Raw genomic sequence first — 19,217 nt, 5'->3', positions numbered from 1 at the left:
TACTACAGGATTAAAAAATGCCAACTATTGCTTGTCATAAATGAAACCCTCTCTTAACATGACAAGTCTGACTGGAAAAGCCTGACTCATAATTCATGAAATACTAAGTAACTCTTCCATAGACTGTCCCTCTCCAAAGTTTTCTATGACTATTGCAAGCACGTTTTCCCTTTAACAAACAACACCCCTTTCTGTAGGAATCATTCCCTGTCACTCCTCTACCCTATCCCATCCAGAAATTGGGGCTCTAGAAACCATGATTTTGATGTTTAATTCAAGTCAGGTCTTGAGTGGGCCAAGCTAGGAATGAGGACCAGGAGAGAGTTAAGATGTAAAATTTTACTCACTGTATGGATTGAACAGTGGAAAGAGAACCAAAGAAATGAAGAGAGATCTTGTGACAACTTACATCTCTGGTTTACTTTTGCCTTTCAGTTCAATGAAACAGACTACTTACCATATAATTTAGTCTGCCTTTTTTTCCTGAAGCTTTGGGGTGTGTGTGTGTGTGTCTCTGTGTGTGTGTGTTGTTGTTGTTTTGTTTTGTTTTGTTTTGTTTTGTTGGAGACAGTCTTGCTCTGTCGCCCAGGCTGGAGTACAGTAGCACGATCTTGGCTCACTGCAACCTCCAACTCTTGGGTTCAAGCGATTCTTATGCCTCAGCCTCCTGAGTAGATGGGATTATAAGCATGAGCCACCATGCCCCGCTGATTGTGTGTGTGTGTGTGTGTGTGTGTATTTTTAGTAGAGACAGGGTTTCACCATATTGGCCAGGCTGGTCTAGAACTGCTGACCTCAAGTGATCCACTTGCCTTGGCCTCCCAAAGTGCTGGGATTACAGGCATGAGCCACTGTGCCCAGTCTCCTTCCTGAAGCTTTGAATTTATGTTACTTGTAAACCAAACAGTCCTACTGACTGTATTATCAAATCGGATGGCCTGAGGATTCCTCAGATAGGTTCAGGCTGCCTTCCTGTTGCAGTCATGCTTATTTTACATTCACATCATACAGTGCTGCCGTGACTGGAGTCCTCAGCAATCAGTTATTCCAGTCCTCTTTGTTTATACTGAAACAAGTCACTATAAAATCTCCTGTTCACACAGATAAGGTACAGTATCCAGAGAAAGCCAATCTGCTCTAACCTTATTGATTTTGTCTCTTAGACTTCTCCCTGCTGGACAGAAAATGTAAAATAGGAATGTTCAAAATAAATAAGCCAGGGATACTAAGTTCAATTACATAGAACAAAATGCTTTATATTTTACAAACATTAACTTGAGAAGAGAAATCTACGTTATTATGGTCTCCAAATGGCAATAGCCAAAATTTCTACTAGCAATAAGATAGATAATTATGGTACTATATATTCATACAGCAAAATAATATACAGCAACAAAAAGTCATCAATTACAGTTACAGGCAGCAACATGATTGAATGCCATGTTAATTCCCCCTTGTGATAGAAATCAAAATAATAGTTACCTCATGAAGGGAATGCCCAGGAAAGTCACAGGGGAGGTTCCTGGGTGCCATAACATTTGATACCTTTATTTAGGTGGTAGTTACAGAGCTATGTTCACTTTGCAAAAATTAATTGAATTCTATATTTATCATTTGTGCACAATTATTTGTGTATATTATACTTCAATTGTAAAAGCTTACCCCAAAAATATCTGAATTATTAGAAATTAGACATAAAACTTACTTCCTCTAGGTCATGCTCTCCCATTACACAAAACAAGAAATTAAACTCAACATTCTTAAAACTGGAAGTGATCTAAGAAAGAGTATCTAGTTCAAACATGAAATGTTTTACAGAAAGAGAGACCAGGGCCAAAGAAGTAAAGTGATAGGCTATAAATTATGAAGTTTATAATTGGTAGAGCCAAGATTAGTCCTTAGATCTTTTAGCTATGTTAACAAAGATATTCTAAATAAACCTCTTAATACTATTCTAAAATAATTTGCTCTGAAGTATACTTTTGTACTAGGAACAAAGGGTTTGTAAAATAAATAAATAATGTGAACAATACCATCAGTGTTTGCATAGAAACAATATGATATCATTCTTAAAGATAAAATCCCTTTGTCACTCACTCCATGAGATACCATCTGATTTGGTTTCTGAAAATTTTGGCAAAGTTATACATTGCTTGAAATCTCATTCCCAGGCTGTATTTGAAATAAAGTCTTTTTTTTTTTTTTTTTTAAACTTTAATTTCAGGGCTACTTGTGCAGGATGTGCAGGGTTTTTACACAGATAAATGTGTGTCATGGGGTTTGTTGTACAGATTATTTCATCAGCCAGATATTAAGCCTAGTATCCATTAGTTATTTTTCCTGATCCTCTGTGTGCTCCCACTCTCCACCCTCCAATAGGCCCCACTGTGTGTTGTTCCCCTCCATGTATCCATGTGGTTCTCATCATTTAGCTCCTACTTATCAGTGAGAACATGTGGCATCTGCTTTTCTGTTCCTGCATTAGTTTGCTAAGGATAATGGCCTCCAGCTCCATCCATGGCCCTGCAAAGGACATGATCTCATTCTTTTTTATGGCTGCATAGTATTCCATGGATTATATTATACATACCACATTTTCTTTTTCCAGTCTATCATTGATGGGTATTTGGGATGATTCCATGTCTTTGCTATTGTGAATAGTGCTACAATGAACATACTCATGCACGTGTCTTTATAATAGAATGATTTATATTCCCTTGGGTATATACCTAGTAATGGGATTGCTGAGTCGAATGGTATTTCTGTCTTTACATCTTTGAGGAATCACCATACTGTCTTCCACAATGTGTAACTATTTACACTCCCACCAACAATGTATAAGTATTCCTTTTTTCTCCACAACCTCACCAGCATCTTTTTTTTTGTCTTTAAATAATAGCCGTGAAATAAAGTCTTGATGATGATAATGATGATGATGTCAGGGATTATGACAATGTAAACAATGATGACAATGGTACAGTCTTATGAGTGGTGTTTCCTAATTTGCTAAATTAGTTTCTAATGGCTACTCTAACAAAGTAGCACAAACTTGTTGACTATCTTACAGTTTTGAAAGTCAGAAGTCCAAAGTGGGCCTCACTAGCCTAAAATTAAAGTTCCTTTTGGAGGCTCAAGGGGAGAATCCATTTCTTCGTCATTTCCAGGCTTTAGAGGTGGCCTGCATTTCTTGGCTAGTGGCCCTCTTCCAAATTCAGTCAGCAACAGACAGTGGAATCCTTCTGAACACTGCCTCATCGTAACATTCTGACTTTCTGCCTCTTTCCTCCATATTCAAAGGATGCTTATATTCCACTGGACCCACCCAGAAAATTCAGGAGAATCTCCTCATTTTGAGGTCAGCTGATTACTGAGCTTAATGCCATCTGCAGCCTTAATTCTCACTTGCCATGTAACATATTCAAATGCTCTGGGGATTAGGACATTCACATTTTTAAGGGCCTTTATTCTGTTTATCACAGACAACATTGTATTTATGCATTTTTTAAATATATATATAAACATATATGTTTAAATATATATAAAAACATACATATGAATATATATATATAAAAAAAGCCTTGAGACAATGCTTTACCTAGAACAAAGTTATTTGGTTCTAGGTATAATTATTTCCATTTTACCAAGGGAAAAAAAAGAAAAGAATAAGGTGAAGCAAATTGCCTACATTTCTTGAACTGATTATGGCAGAGTTGGGACTGGAAGCCAGATTTCCAAACCCAGTGTTCTCATTCAGTGAAAAGCAATTTTCCTAAACCCAACTGTCCTGTTCCTCAAGCTCCAGAACCTCTGGAAGGTGAGCTGTGGTGGATAGTTTGAGAATTTAGGTGGGTTTTGTTTCAGAGGTTGAAGGATTTGAGAGATGAAGGATTGGCAGTTGCCATATAGGAAGTGCTAGTCCATGGACAAATTAATGCAAAAGGCTGCATTCTCCATCAATTTACACACAATTGCTACTCATCTGTAAGACTTAGCATCTGCCTCACACTCTCCTATATTTAATCCTCAGCCTGGATGATGTGCTTGTCACAAATCAATATTTCTCCCACTCTACAGGAACTTCAGCCCTTTCAAATTTGTTCCAGGTAATTTGGGGAGACTCCAGGGCGGTGATGAAATAAAGTGAAAGCCTCTGATTTACTGGATCTGGAGGCTTGTGCTGTGAGTGAGTAGTGAGGGTGAAAGACCCGTATCACAAGTATTTGTGCTTTTAGATGCACTGAGTCCCCACCCAGAGGTAGGCTCCCTGCCAACTCAGTCCCCAACCCCCTCTGAAATGGGGAAGAAGAGGCCTGGCTGTGCAGTTCAGTTCAAGCACCACAAGTTCTTTACTTGTGCTTGCAGCAAATAGAAAAGCATGTTTCTGACTTGGCCCCTAGTGTGAGGTCTGGTCTTGGAGGTTCCGCAGTCTCTCTTAAGACTCTCACTGGCTCACTTCTGCTGCCCCTCCACATACCAGAATTTTCAGGCAAACTAAGCTCAAGCACAAACTAGGGCTCCAGTGCAGCCCAGAACTTAAAGCACTTTGCTAGGTGCACGCCTGGATTTGGCATGAGTCTGTGTAATTTGTTCCATTTTGTCACAGTTTTCAGTCACCCCTCCCTGTTTATAGTGGTTCCAGGGCTTTGGGATTCTTCAGGATCAGTCCTGCATAGTCCAGCCAGAGGGGATCACTGTTCTCCAAGGTACTACAGACCTCTTCTTTCATCCCAGATGACTGTGGGGCAGAATCAGCTTTGTGATATTGATACAGACCCAAAGTAGATCCTTTTAGACTTCAGGACTTCATCAGCCTGAAATAATTTTCTCAGTACTGAATAAATCGTTGCCCCAACAATGATGAAACATAAATATCAGGGCTATGGGTGAAATAAGTTGCTGAAGGAAATTTAATGTTATCAATAATATAATGGAATTTTGCCCTGTTTTACAGTTCATAAAGCACTTTCACACATGTTATTCATGTCATCAGGAAATGTTTACTAGCGGGCCCCAGTGCTATAGATACACCAGGAAGCGAAGCAGAGATTGTGCTCTCGCAGGCCTTCTTCTGGGATTATAAAGTGAGGCTGCTGAAGAGTGAACCTGTAATCTTACACATTAGTGTATACTCCCACCATGGAGCCATATCCTGCTCACAGTGCATGTCATCACAAACAACTCCCTGAGGCAGGCAAGACTGCTGTTACTACCTCCATGTCAGGGATCAGGCAACTGAGCCTCAGAGTGGTGAAGAATCTTGCCAAAGCCCCACAGATTGATATGTTAAATCTGTGTTCAGTTCTGGTGATCCTTCCAGTATGCCGGTTTGTTGCAAAGCACGGTGCCTGGTCCATAGGAAGCCCTCAGTAAATATGAATAGCTGCTAAGTGCTCAGTCAATGCCACCTGCTATTATACTTGTCACGGTGGCGTGAGAGGGATGACAAAAGTCATTTGAGCATCTGAACTCATCAGAGGCCGCCAGAGGAACATTCTGTGCCGGAGCATTTGCATTCCAACTGGAAATTATAAAAGAAAAATAAAACGTTTATATTTTCTAGTTGGCTGTAAATAAAGAAATAATGATAAAAATAAATTAGTTGCCTGACCTAATGCTTTAAAGCTTACAGATTGAGTAATATCTTTTTCCAACAGTAAATTTAGTTAACAGTTATTTGTAAAATAATTAAAATTTCAAGCAACACATGCTCATTTTGCTTAACTAAGTTTGTGGGTTTATTGTTGAAAATAAAGATCAAATAGTCTGCATGCAGTTGCTCACGCCTGTAATCCCAGCTCTTTGGGAGGTCGAGGCAGGCAGATCATGAGGTCAAGAGTTTGAGACCAGCTGGCCAATATGGTGAAACCCCATCTCTACTAAAAAATACAAAAATTAGCTGGACGTGGTGGCACACGCCTGTAGTCCCAGCTACTCAGGAGGCTGAGGCAGGAGAATCACTTGAACCCAGGAGGTGGAGGTTGCAGTGAGCCAAGATCGTACCACCACAGTCCAGCCTGGGCAACAGAGTGAGACTCCGTCTCAGGAAAAAAAAAAAAAAAAAAGGTTGAGTTTATTGTTCAGCTAACTGGCTATTTTAAATTTTTGGAAAAATTTAAAAATATTACAAATCATACACAATAGATGTTGAGTTAAATTCAGTTCAGTTGGCTTTTTTTTGATTTGGTAATTAAAAAAAAAAAAAAAAAAGTTGGCCATGTATGGTGGCTCATGTCTGTAATCCCAGCACTTTGGAAAGTTGAGTTGGGAGGATAGCTTGAGACCAGGAGTTTGAGACCAGCCTGGGCAACATGGCAAGACCTCATCTCTACTGTTTCTTCTTAAGCAATTGTTCTTTCCTGGCATCCTTGGGTTCCCGCTCAAGAATGTAAGCTCCACAAGCAATAGAGCAGAATTTGTGCCTGTTTCTTTCACTGTTATCTCCTTTTTTATTTTATTTATAAAAAATAAATTTTTTTTAATTTTATTTATAAAACATAAAAAATTAGTTAGGTATAGCAGTGCATTCATATAGTCCCAGCTACTCAGGAAGCACAGGTGGGAGGATCACTTGAGCCCAGGAGGTCGAGGCTGCAGTGAGCTGTAATCACACCACTGCACTCCAGCCTGGGTGTCTGAGAAAGACCTTGTCTCAGGAAACAAACAAAATGAGCCTATCAGTAATATCCTCAAATGTTAATAATTGATACCCTGATTTAAAGATAGTGATATCTATGTACTTTATATCAGCATCACTTAATTCTGATAAATACTCCAAGCCTTCATTTTGCTTTTAAGTAAAAGGCATAAAATTCATCTGGGAATATATCAAACCCCCTGCTAGTGCCTGCCCTCAAATGATCAAGCCGACACATAGCTGAGTCATAACAAATGTGTTTTAAGGGAATATCAAGCATTAGCAATCCACCCACAACAGGAAAACATCTAATTCTATGGAGTCAAGAGTTAGTCCTCATTCTAAATGCAGATACTCTGGGGTATGTAATTCAACCTATGCAAGTGCCCCCTCTGTGCCTGGACCATGGAATAGATCGTTCATAAGATTGCTGCATCTCAGGAGACGGGTCTTTTCAGGAGCACTCGATGATTAGGCCAAGTTATTTGGGAAAGCCAGTCACTATATTTATTTTTACAAGCCAGATGCTGGCGCGTAGTGCATTCTTTTACAAAAATAAAAGGGATTTGGAGAAAAGGAAAGGTTCAGGGTCACAGATGAAATCATGAGGGTATTATACACAGTTTTATGGGTAGAAATTTTTACTTTTACCTTCTACAATGGTTCTGAAAAAACCATTCGGCTGCTCTGTGCAGAAAGTAAACAGGGAAGAGTTTTATGCCCTCAGTAGAGTAAAAACCTTAAACTGGGACATCAAGGGACTCCATGCCTGAGGCCATGGAGAGTCTAATAGTGCCACAGGGTACAGAGCAGGGGAGTCTCTGTTCACCGTGGTGCTGTCTCATTCCTAAGGAGTCTTTGGGAGCCCATAGTTAAGCTGTTTTGATAAACACTAAGTAATAAGCAGATATGGACATGTGGGATTGATTAAGAGAGGAGGGATTAACTAATGCACTAAATAACCCATCACACATGATGGGTTGGGGAGGAGGTAGAGACTTAATGGTACAAGCTCCTGACCAACAAGGGCCCTGAGATTTTCCTTCAGTCCACAAATATTTACTGAGCACCTACTTTGAGCCAGCTCCTGTTCTAAGAACGAAGGATATGACAGTGAAAGAAACAGGCACAAATTCTGCTCTATTGCTTTGGAGCTTACATTCTTGAGCGGGAACTCAAGGATGCCAGGAAAGAACAATTGCTTAAGAAGAAACAGAAATCACAATGAGAAGAAAGAGAGTGATGTGGTAGAGGGTTGCTACTTTACATGGGTTGATTAAGGGGGGCCTCTCTGATAAGGTGACATTTGGGCAAAGGCTTGAATGAAGTGAGAGAATGAGCCATGAGTTTATCTGAGAAAGAGAGACAGATAATTCCAGGCAAACGGGACGGCTAATCTAAAAGCTTTGTGACAGAAGCATGTTTGGCAGAATCGAGGAGTAAAAAGGCATCCTAGAAATTGCTTGGGTAATGCTTTACGATTAATTGTCATCTCCTTTCAACTTGTTACAGACCCCTGCTTTTAGGTGTATGCTATATAGTTATTGGCCAAACATTAAGAGCTGGTCCCCATTAATAATTGTAACACTTCCTGTATTCAGGCGATGAGGAAAAGAAGGTCCTGCTCTCAAGAGGTGCAAGTAGGAATGGGGAGAGGTCTGGAGAGAATGGGAGACAGAGGCACCAACAGCTAAGTAGACTACAAGTAGGTAGCAGAACCCTGACCTCCACATTTCTCCTGTTTGTTTTAACAGCTCCACTTAGCAGCACCACAAGAAGGAGTGTGGAAAGTATGGAATCAGATCTGTTTGTGTGGTTTTTACATTTCAGGCGACTAAGTGAAATGGTAAATGAAACCAAATCTATTGCCTCTATCCCTGTCAGTGTGAGGCAAAGAAGGAAAATAAACTTCAACTCCTGGTGTAGACAGCGGAAGGGTGAGACAAGCAAACCCAGCTCCTTCACACACACTTCCTTTCTTCTCACAAAGAGAAGTCCCTCTCAGTCCGTCAGAGCTTACATTGATGTGTCCAGAGAGGGAGGTTAAGGGAACCCTGGAGATTCATTGTTGGGTCTCATAGTTGTACTTTTATTCACCTGCCTTTTATTACATGTCCACGGTGCGCCAGCATTGTGCTGGTGATACAAGTGCTGTGATGGGAATATGCACAAAGGTCAGCTTAGAAGAAACTTCCTGAAGAATGCAACAGGTGTCTATCTCAAAGCCAGACAAGTAGGGTTTGATTGACTTCACTTTTTTTAAACAGTTAATTCAATGTTCAGCTGCCCAATTCATCTCAGAGCCATGGTCTAGAGCAGGATTTTTTAACCTTGACACCTGAACCTGGATAATAATTTCTGGTTACAGGGGCTGCCCTGTGTGTTACAGGACGCTTAGCAGCATTCCCTGGCCTCCACGCACTGGATGCCAGCAACCCTTCTCTCCCCAGTTTCAACAACCAAAAGTGTCTCCAGACAGTGCCAGGTGTCCCCTGGGATGACAATCACCCCCCTGTTGAGAATCATTGGTCCAGATGAGGAAGTCCCAGGCCAGGCCTGGTGTTACTTACAATCTCCAGGTACACAAGAATGAGGCAATGAGGCTCTTCTTATGAACATCTGGTCTCATTTTCCATGAAGCTTGAACAATAGGAAACAGGCTAAAAAAGCAGCAGGGAGACATTAGGTTCGCTATGGAAAATAATTTCCTGCTTAAAAAGTTTGTAAGAAACTAGAAAATCTCAATGCAACATTTATAAAATATCTTCTACTTTAGATATGTGAGTGAAACAAAACTTCATTAAGCTGCTTATTTAAAGGAAAGTTAATCTGCAGTAAGAGGACAAAGTCAGAAAGAGTTTATTTGTTTCTTTAAAAATATGTAATTGCCATTTCAATATATTTAACTACAATTATCAGTTAAAATTTGCCTGAAATGGTTGGTGATTTAAATGTGTTTTCTGAGGCTTTGAGAACTTAGTATATTAACTGAATGTAAATGACTTTCACATAAGTCCTTATAAATAGTATGTTTTCATAAGTGAATACACAGTGTTCTCTAAATAACTGTGGACACTTAATTTTTTCATGTTACTGAAAATACAGATTTCAGTTCTCCCATTGTCTGAATTAACATGATTCTAAATTAGTCGTGTCTCACTTCACTTTAAAAAAAGTTTCTATCTAAAAGGAGGGAAAGAATGAACATTTATTGACCACCCATTTGTGCCAGGCTTTGGGCAAGGTCAGCAGTTCTCTACCAAGGGTGATTTTGCCCTCCAGGGGACACTTTGCAATGTCTACAAACATTTTTGGTTATCACAACTGGAAAGGTATTATATGAGCATCTAGTGGGTTAAGGCCAGAGATGCTGCTAAATATCCTACAGTGCACAGGCCAGCTTGCTCCAACAAACAACTCTCCAGCCCCAAACATCAATAGCGCTGAGACTGAGAAACTCTGCACTAGGCTATGTATCTGTGTTATCTTATATCACCCTTAGGATATTTCTTAAAACATCCTTACTATTATTAATCCCCTATTATAGATGAAGAAACTCAGGCTTAGAGGGGTGAAGCAACTTGTTCAAGATCCTAAAACTAGTACATGGAAGAGTCAGGGTTCATATCCACACCCTACGTGCTGTGGGCAGCTCTCTCTACCACACTGAGCTGTCCTCTTGTAGGTGGTTTTTTATTTATCATTATTATTTTTACTTAAAGCCATGTGTGACAGGACTTTGCAAGGAGGATGCTGATGAGTCCAAAGGAAAAGTCACAAGTGTACCCAGTCCTCTACTAAGCAATATAGCATGAAGTAATAATATACATCCTATCCCTTCATGGGTAATAAATTCTTTTTTTATTATTATTTATTTTATTTTACTTTAAGTTCTGGGATACATATATAGAACATGCAGGTTTGTTACACAGGTATACGTGTACCATGGTGGTTTGCTGCACCTATTGACCCGTCCTCAAAGTTCCCTCCCCTCACCCCCACCCTTCAACAGGCCCTGGTGTGTGCTGTTCCCCTCCCTGTGTCCATGTGTTCTCATTGTTCAGCTTCCCACCTATGAGTGAGAACATGCGGTGTTTGGTTTTCTGTTCTTGTGATAGTTTGCTGAGAATGATAGTTTCCAGCTTCATCCATGACTCTGCAAAGGACATGAACTTATCCTTTTTTATGGCTGCATAGTATTCCATGGTGTATATGTACCACATTTTCTTTATCCAGTCTATCATTGATGGGCATTTGTGTTGGTTCCATGTCTTTGCTATTGTAAATAGTGCTGCAATAAACATATGTGTGCATGTGTCTTTAGAGTAGAATGTTTTATATTCCTTTGGATATATACCCAGTAATGGGGCTGCTGGGTCAAATGTTATTTCTGGTTCTAGGTCTTTAAGGAATTGCTGTACTGTCTTCCAGCAGTACAGATATGGCAGATATGGACATGTGGAATTTATTAATAGGCAGATATGGACATGTGGAATTGATTAAGAGAGGAGGGATTAACTAATGCACTAAATAACCCATCACACGTGGTGGGTTGGGAGGAGGTAGAGACTTAATGGTACAAGCTCCTGACCAAGAAGGGCCCTGAGATTTTCCTTCAGTCCACAAATATTTACTGAGCACCTACTGTGAGCCAGCTCCTGTTCTAAGAACGAAGGATATGACAGTGAAAGAAACAGGCACAAATTCTGAGTTTTTAACATGAAATGATGTTGAATTTTATCAAAGGCCTTTTTCTGCATCTATTGAGATAACCATGTGGTTTTTGTCTCTGGTTCCAGTTTTACATTTAATTAGTGGGAGCTAATTTGCATTCCCACTAACAGTGTAAAAGTGTTCCTATTTCTCCACAGCCTCACTAGCATCTATTGTTTCTTGACTTTTTAATAATCGCCATTCTGACTGGTGTGAGATGGTATCTTATTGTGATTTTGATTTGCATTTCTCTAATGATCAGTGATATTGAGCTTTTTTTCATGTTTCTTGGCCATGTAAATGTCTTCTTTTGAGACGTGTCTATTCATATTTTTTGCCCACTTTTGATGGGGTTATTTTTTTCTAGTCAATTTGTTTAAGTTCCTTATAGATGCTGGATATTAGGCCTTTGTCGGATGGATAGATCGCAAAATTTTTCTCCCATTCTGTAGGCTGCCTGTTCACTCTACTGATAGCTTGTTTTGCTGTGCAGAAACTCTTTAGTTTAATTAGATCCCATTTGTCACTTATGGCTTTTGTTGCAATTGCTTTTGGCGTTTTCATCATGAAGTCTTTGCCCATGCCTATGTCCTGAATGCTATTGCCTAGGTTTTCTTCTAGGGTTTTTATGGTTTGGGGTTTTACATTTAAGTCTTTAATTCATCCTGAGTTAATTTTTGTGTAAGGTATAAGGAAAGGTGATCCAGTTTCAGTTTTCTGCATATGGCTAGACAGTTTTCCCAGCAACATTTAATGAATAGGAGATCCTTTCCCTATTGCTTGTTTTTGTCAGGTTTATCAAAGATCAGATGGTTGTAGATGTGTGGTGTTATTTCTGAGGTCTCTGTTCTGTTCCATTGGTCTATATGTTTGTTTTGGTACCAGTACCATGCTGTTTTGGTTACTGTAGCCTGTAGTATAATTTGAAGTCAGGTAGTTTGATGCCTCTAACTTTGTTCTTTTTCCTTAGACTTTTCTTAGCTATACAGGGTCTTCTTTGATTCCATAGGAAATTTAAAGTAGTTTTTTTCTAATTCTGTAAAGAATGTCAATGGTAGCTTGATGGAGATAGCATTGAATGTATAAATTACATTGGACAGTATGGCCATTTTCATGATATTGATTCTTCCTATCCATGAGGATGGAATGTTTTTCCATTTGTTTGTGTCCTCTCTTATTTCCTTGAGCAGTAGTTTGTAGTTCTCCTTGAAAAGGTCCTTCACATCCCTTGTTAGCTGTATTCCTAGGTATTTTACTCTCTTTCTAGCAATTGTGAATGGGAGTTTATTCATGATTTGGCTCCCTGCTTGTCTATTGTTGATGTAAAGGAATGCTTGTGATTTTTGCACATTGATTTCGTACCCTGAGACTTTGCTGAAGTTTCTCACTAGCTTAAGGATTTTTTGGGGTGAGACGATGGGGTTTTCTAAATACACAATCATGTTGTCTGCAAACAGAGACAATTTGACTCCCTCTCTTCCTATTAGAATATGCTTTTTTTTCTTTCTCTTACCTGATTGCGCTGGCCAGAACTTCAATACTAGGTTGAATAGAGTGGTGAGAAGAGGGCATCCTTATCTTGTACTAGTATTCAAAGGGAATGCTTCCAGCTTTTGCCCATTCAATATGATATTGGCTGTGGGTTTGTCATAAATAGCTCTTTTATTTTGAGATATGTTCCATCAATATCTAGTTTATTGAGTTTTTAACATGAAGGGATGTTGAATTTTATCAAAGGCCTTTTCTGCATCTATTGAGATAACCATTTGGTTTTTGTCTCTGGTTCTGTTTATGTGATGGATTACATTTATTGATTTGCATATGCTGAGCCAGCCTTGCATCCCAGGGATGAAGCCGACTTGATCGTGGTGGATAAGTTTTTTGATGTGGGGGTAATAAATTCTTAGCACACAGGTACCGTCTTTTGTTTTACTTTGTTTTCCTCGTTATTCTCTAAACGTGCCAGTTTATGCATGTCAGAGATCTAGAAGGTCTTGACAGTTCCTCCATCCAGAGTCCCCGCCCTGCCACTGAGGAGAAGCATGCAGTTTCACAAGTCATGTTACCCCAAGAGCTTCAGTTTCCTCATCTGTAAAACAAGGATGGTAACACTTTCCTCATATGGTTGTTGAAATGATCATAGAATAATAATAATAGTCAGAGGTACCACTTACTGTGTGTGTTATGTACTAGGCATTATATTAAGTGCTCTACACGTATTATCTCATTTAATTTTTAGAATAACCTTTTCAGTAGTTGGTGCCCCAATTTTGCAGATGAGAAAAGTGAGGCACTAAGAGGTTGTGTAATTTACTTGAGTGCAGGTGGTCAGTAAGTAGCAGAGCCAGCATTTGAACTTAGGATGTCTGGCTCTAAGTCTCAGACTCTCTTAACCACAAAGCCCTCTGTCACGTGCTATACAAACGTGAGAATGATTATGAACAATGATAGCTAGTTTAGGTGATTAAAAAGCTTTATGTGCTTCAGAGAGTTTTCACGGGGTAATCATCATAAATTCCTTTTTCATTTTCTTTGCTGTTCCATCCTTGTGATCATTATGCAGTGCCTATTATGTTTCACCTTTGTGTTTTTTTCCTTCTTTTCACAAGTTTAAATAAGGGAGCTAGGGGTCTTTTTTTAAAAGTCTGGCGTTGTTAATAGATTTTCAGAATGCACTTTAAAGTGCCAGCAAATTGAGTGCTTTTCTTGATTAGTAAAGATTGTATTGGGTTTTTTTTTTAACAATTTACTTTTTAAATTTCTATTTTAAGCCCACTTAGAGCTGATTACAATAACCCCTATTTATAAATATACTTTTACTGGGCCTCACCTCTGACGTATTTTCAAATTCGGTCTCACTCACTCTATTACTAAGTAAAATAATCATTCATCACGTGGAGGTAGGGTAGAATAAGAGCATATTTCTGCAGCTACCTCTGTGTTCTGAGGGAGCCAGTCATAAATATTCAGCATCGGTGGTCAGAGTTTGGCTCTGCGTTAAATCATAATCATTTTACTGGTGAATAAATGACATGTTTAATTATTTTATATGGTTGTATGAATTTTGGTTTTGATTTGGGCATCATATTTTTAACATCTGGGTTTTTTTGTTCACTTGTGTTGTTTGTTTGTTTGTTTTGTTTTTAAATCACTGTTTAGGCCGGGCATGGTGGTTCATGCCTGTAATCTCAGCACTTTGGGAAGCTGAGGCGGGTGGATGGTCTGAGGTCAGGAGTTCAAGACCAGCCTGACCAACATGGTGAAACCCTGTCTCTACTAAAAATACAAAAATTAGCCAGGCATGGTGGTGCATGCCTGTAATCCCAGCTACTAGGGAGGCTGAGGCAGGAGAATTGCTTGAACCTGGGAGGCAGAGGTTGCAGTGAGCCGAGGTCACACCACCGCACTCCAGCATGGGTGACAGAGCGAGACTCCATCTAAAAAAAAAAAAAAAAGTCACTGTTTAGCTTTAAGTGGTAGGAAACAAAATGTGAAGTCACTGTAGTCTTTAAAAATCTCAATTAGCCAGAACATTCAAATGGCTGGGTGTATTCAGCACTCTACTTCTGGCAGGAAGAGTTAAGTGACAAGGGCGGAGCTGGCCGTGGGAATCACTATGGGGCTCCCAATGCCTAGGCAAGTCAGGTTGAGTGAGCCGCCAGTCCACCCGTCACACCACACGCACACACACACACCCCCCAATACAACATTCTAAAACAACCAGTGAGCAAAAGAGTGTTCAGCAAAGACAGTCTTAAATGGAAAAGTCAGAGAGATGAGGTCTCAAAGGGGCATTCTGTGTTCTGGAGATTGTGTAGAGAGGTACAGAAGAAAGTCATTTGGCAACAAGTTTCAACAAGCTTCTGTTATATGGGTCACCCTTACAGGGTCATAAGCATCCCTTGGGGGATTGTTGAAAATAATGTTTAGGACCCTATCCTGGTCCTCCCAAATCCAAATCTCCAGAAAACCCAGGGAAATTGATTTATTTAAAGGACCACAGGTATCTTAGACCGACCCTAGAACTACTGAATCACAATCTCTAGAGCTTGGGCCAGGAATTAGAATGCAAAAGAACCTCCACAGATACTTCTGATCTCTGGGGGTGGTTCCTGGCAATCTGCATCTTTAGTCCAACCTCTAGGTGTGTCTTACAGATACCCCAGTTTGAGAGACATGGCATCAACTATTGTTCTGAGTTTTATCAGAGCAGAGGCAGCCAAATCTTCTACACCTTATTGATTAGCTCCAATGCACAAGATTGGCATGAAAACAGCTTATATTAAAGTTTACTTAAAAATTATACATTTCTTATTTATTTTAATCTTCACAGTCTTGTGAGGCTGCTGTAGCTGGAATTATAAATGAAGAAAATGAGGTTTAGAAAGGATAAGTAACTTCTCCAAGGTATTTTCTGAGCAATCTGAGCAGGTGGCAGAGTTTGGGCTCAAATCACATTTTTTGACTCAAGCCCTGAGCTCCGTTCCTGCACTTACAATTTGGTGCACAGTGCCTAGATAGCACCTTCACACATAGAATCTTCCTTGTGCTATAGAAGAGCCCTGTAGGCAAAGTTACTTATCCTTTCTGAAAAATCACAATCTCAGCTCACTGCAATCTCAACCTCCCAGGCTCAATCAATCCTCGTGCATCAGCCTCCCAAATGGCTTGGACTACAGATACACACCAGCATGCCAGCTAATTTATGTATTTTTTGTAGAGAACAGGGTCTCACTTTGTTGCCCAGGCTGGTCTCAAACTCATGGGCTCAAGCAATCCTCCCACCTCTGCCTCCCAAAGTGCTGGGATTATAGGTGTGAGTTACCTCATTCAGGCCCTCCTCCCTTCCTTTTATTATATGGTAGGGTGGGATGGGCAGGAATATGTTGTCTTTTGGGGGCTTCTGATTTCCAAATGTCCTATTACTTAGCCCTACCAACAGATACAACTCAGACCAGAGCTAACCCTGTCAGTTTAGACATCACTTCCTCTAGGAAGCCTTTGCTATATCCCTCCAGTAAAAGGTCACGTGACCTCCTCCGCATACTCAGTCTCCTGGTCTTTGTCCATACCACATAGCACTATCTGTTCCATGAGGCCAGGTATTCTCCATATGTACAATAGGAACATAACTTTTAATCAAATATTCGTGGAGTTAATGAACAAGTGCAATTAGAATCGGTGGGTAAATCCTTCTGATATCCAAAGCAATGAAGGCAACTCACTTTTCTCCTTTGCCTATTCTAAAATCAAATTATTCTTTTATTCATATTGTCTTTTTAAACTAGATCTTATGTGCATAAATGTATTGTAAAGTGGGAAGGAAGACCATTAGAGGCAAGTACTTCCTTCTCCATTTGATGATAAGGAATCTGAAGGTAAGAGGCAGCAAGTAACTTTTCTAAGGTCACACAGCCTATCAGGTATAGAGCTGGGTTTTGCTTTCAGGTCAGTTGAACATTGAGCCCTGAGGACAGGCAGCTGGCAAGTATCACAGCTGAGATTAAAACGCAAGTCTTTGAATTCCCATCCTCATCTTTCTTCTGCTCGCTTCCTGCCTGAAAAACAGGATAACTAAGGAGGGTTGTTTCTGTTTGTAATTTCAAAGTTAGTACTCAATTTATCACAAGGGTCTCTTAAATCATACAGTGCTCATTGCCTACATATTCCTTGTGAGGGTTAAGCTTTGGTCTTCCTCATTTTACCAGATGGAAAACCAAGGCCAGGAAGTTTCAACATTCTCACCAGCTCTTCAGAAAGCTCATGTATCTTGGAAGCAGAAGGCAGGATGGTGCTGGAGGGGCTGAGAGTAGGTAGGGAATTAAGAGACTATGTTAGGAGCAGTGGAGTAAAGACCTTTAACTTCAAACCATTTAAAAAATACTTTCATACCATATTTTTGTGAGCCCAGGTAATTTCTGAATTTCTGATCCAATCTTTTCCTCCAAAATGCCTGCTAAGAAACTCTAGAGGTGTGGGGGTGAAGCAGGGAGACAGAAGGGAAAAACAAAAAGGACAATGATTCCATTCAGAAACTTAGTCCAAATCCTTGTCTCTTTCTTATCTCAGAAATCCTCTGTTGTCAGTCCCTGGCATCACCTAGAGATTTCCTTACCAGCAGCATTCTTATGTTTTCACTAAAACTTCTCCTAGAAGAGCATGTTTTGCTTTTAGGAGCCAGACTTAAGAAAGTGCATCAGCTTAAAAATGCATTTGGTTGTAATTTTTGTCCATGCTGCCATCTGACAGGATTTGAGGATGCTTCCATTTCTGCCAGGATAATAGCTTTGTTATCTGCTGAGATCTGCAAGAGCTCGACAGTACAGGAAATCTGTGTCTCAGCCCCCTGCTCCAAATTTAGCTCATGCATTACCTAAAATTGGGTTTACACAAGGAAAATTACTTTAGTGCTAATCCAGTTGACTTGTAAAGTAAATTTAGCTTCCTCAGGTTCCTAGTCCCATAATCTAAACAGATTTCAACAACAGCTTTAGGAGTCCTCCCACACTTCTTAAGCACCCTCAGGAGCTTGGGTCCCCAGCAAGCTGACCACAGCTACTAGTCATCTTCAAGCCAGTGATGTTTGCTGCCTTGGTACATTGTCCATGGCTCCACAATTACACACTGCAGGGTAGGGCTGGGAGTAGTGGGAGAAGATAGCCTTGGACTATTCATTTCACATTTATGTGTCTCCATCTGTAAAACCCTGGTAACAAATGAGGTGCCACATAGAAGGAAAAAGTGGAATTAAATGTTTTGAACCTAACTCACAGAAAATCTGTGGAGTAAAAAGCTGTGATTACAAGTAACAAAATCTTCCTGTTTTCTTCCTTGTTCCTAAGTGTTAGACCTGGGTTCACTTGCCACAACTTACAAACCAGTCAAATGTGATGATGTTTAAGACTTGTTACGGTGGATTCCCCAAAGCTAATCAATGAAAAGTCCTTACATTCCACAAACTGGTCAGCTTTGCAGCAATAGCCTCACCTTCTTGGGGATGCACATGACGTGAGTCACACAATTTTCATGCCAGCCCATAGCGTTGGGTGCCATTACAAAGCCTTGGGTGCCTTACATGAGTGGGAGCCTCATCGGGGGTTGAAGAGGCTGATCTGATCTGTGCTTCCTCAATTCAGAGGCCATGAGCTTTTGAAAATATGCCTTTCTAGGTGGATTGGCCTGCATGTCATAGTTTACACATATTGAGTGCTGATCATATATCAATAATTGTTCTAAGTTCCATTGTGGGTGAGTGCTATTGTGTGTGTACTATTGGGTAAGTGCTATTGTGATGTTTATCAGATCCTCATAATAACCATATGAAGTAGTAACGGTACTTCATATGGTTATTATGAGTAGTAAGTAGTAGTAAGTCTCCAACTGGCGCACAGAAAAAAAAGGTTAAGTTGTCCAAGTCACATAGCTAGTAAGTGGCAGGCCTAGAATTCCAACCCAGGCATTCTATCATGATTACTAGTGGCCACGAATCAGATGATTATAGTAACTTGTCCTGGACTTGGGAGAGCTGTATGTTGACTCATAGAGCCCCAACAATGTCTTAATTGATAAACCCAGTGGTTTCTTCTCAGTCACCAGTGAACTTTGTAGAATGGGATGCAGCTGGTTACCTTTTCATAGCAACTTTCACCCTTTTATCCCACCTCTCTGAGACTCTTTTTAGTGTGCTTTGCTGACTTCTCTTCCTCTTTCAACCTCATATTTATGGATTGCCCCACAAGTTTCTGTCCCTGTCCCTCCTCCTTCCCTCACCATCTAATCTCACCTGCATACCTGGTGTGCTCATCAGCTCCTATAGGTTCAACAGGCAGTTCTATAAGCATGACTGAAATTTATCGGCCAACCCTGACTC

The 19,217-nt window shown here is 40.1% G+C and overlaps 1 protein-coding gene and 1 long non-coding RNA gene across 2 annotated transcripts in view; one reads left to right on the top strand and one right to left on the bottom strand.

The window, feature by feature from the left end:
* ROR1 (receptor tyrosine kinase like orphan receptor 1) overlaps nt 1-19,217 on the top strand; it is a 412,356-nt gene that overhangs the window by 325,333 nt on the left and 67,806 nt on the right. The window lies entirely within an intron of this gene.
* LOC144332972 (uncharacterized) lies at nt 394-18,554 on the bottom strand. The gene is made up of 6 exons (XR_013401256.1): nt 18,297-18,554; nt 17,463-17,720; nt 17,240-17,313; nt 17,007-17,150; nt 14,711-14,784; nt 394-1,174 (listed from the first exon to the last, which is right to left on the bottom strand). It is a non-coding gene; the product is annotated as an uncharacterized LOC144332972 (long non-coding RNA).

This window comes from Macaca mulatta, chromosome 1, assembly GCF_049350105.2.
Source record: "Macaca mulatta isolate MMU2019108-1 chromosome 1, T2T-MMU8v2.0, whole genome shotgun sequence".
Classification (NCBI taxonomy): Eukaryota; Metazoa; Chordata; class Mammalia; order Primates; family Cercopithecidae; genus Macaca; species Macaca mulatta.
The sequence above is the reverse complement of the archived record's forward strand: the minus strand, read 5'-3'. Positions and strand labels throughout refer to the sequence as shown.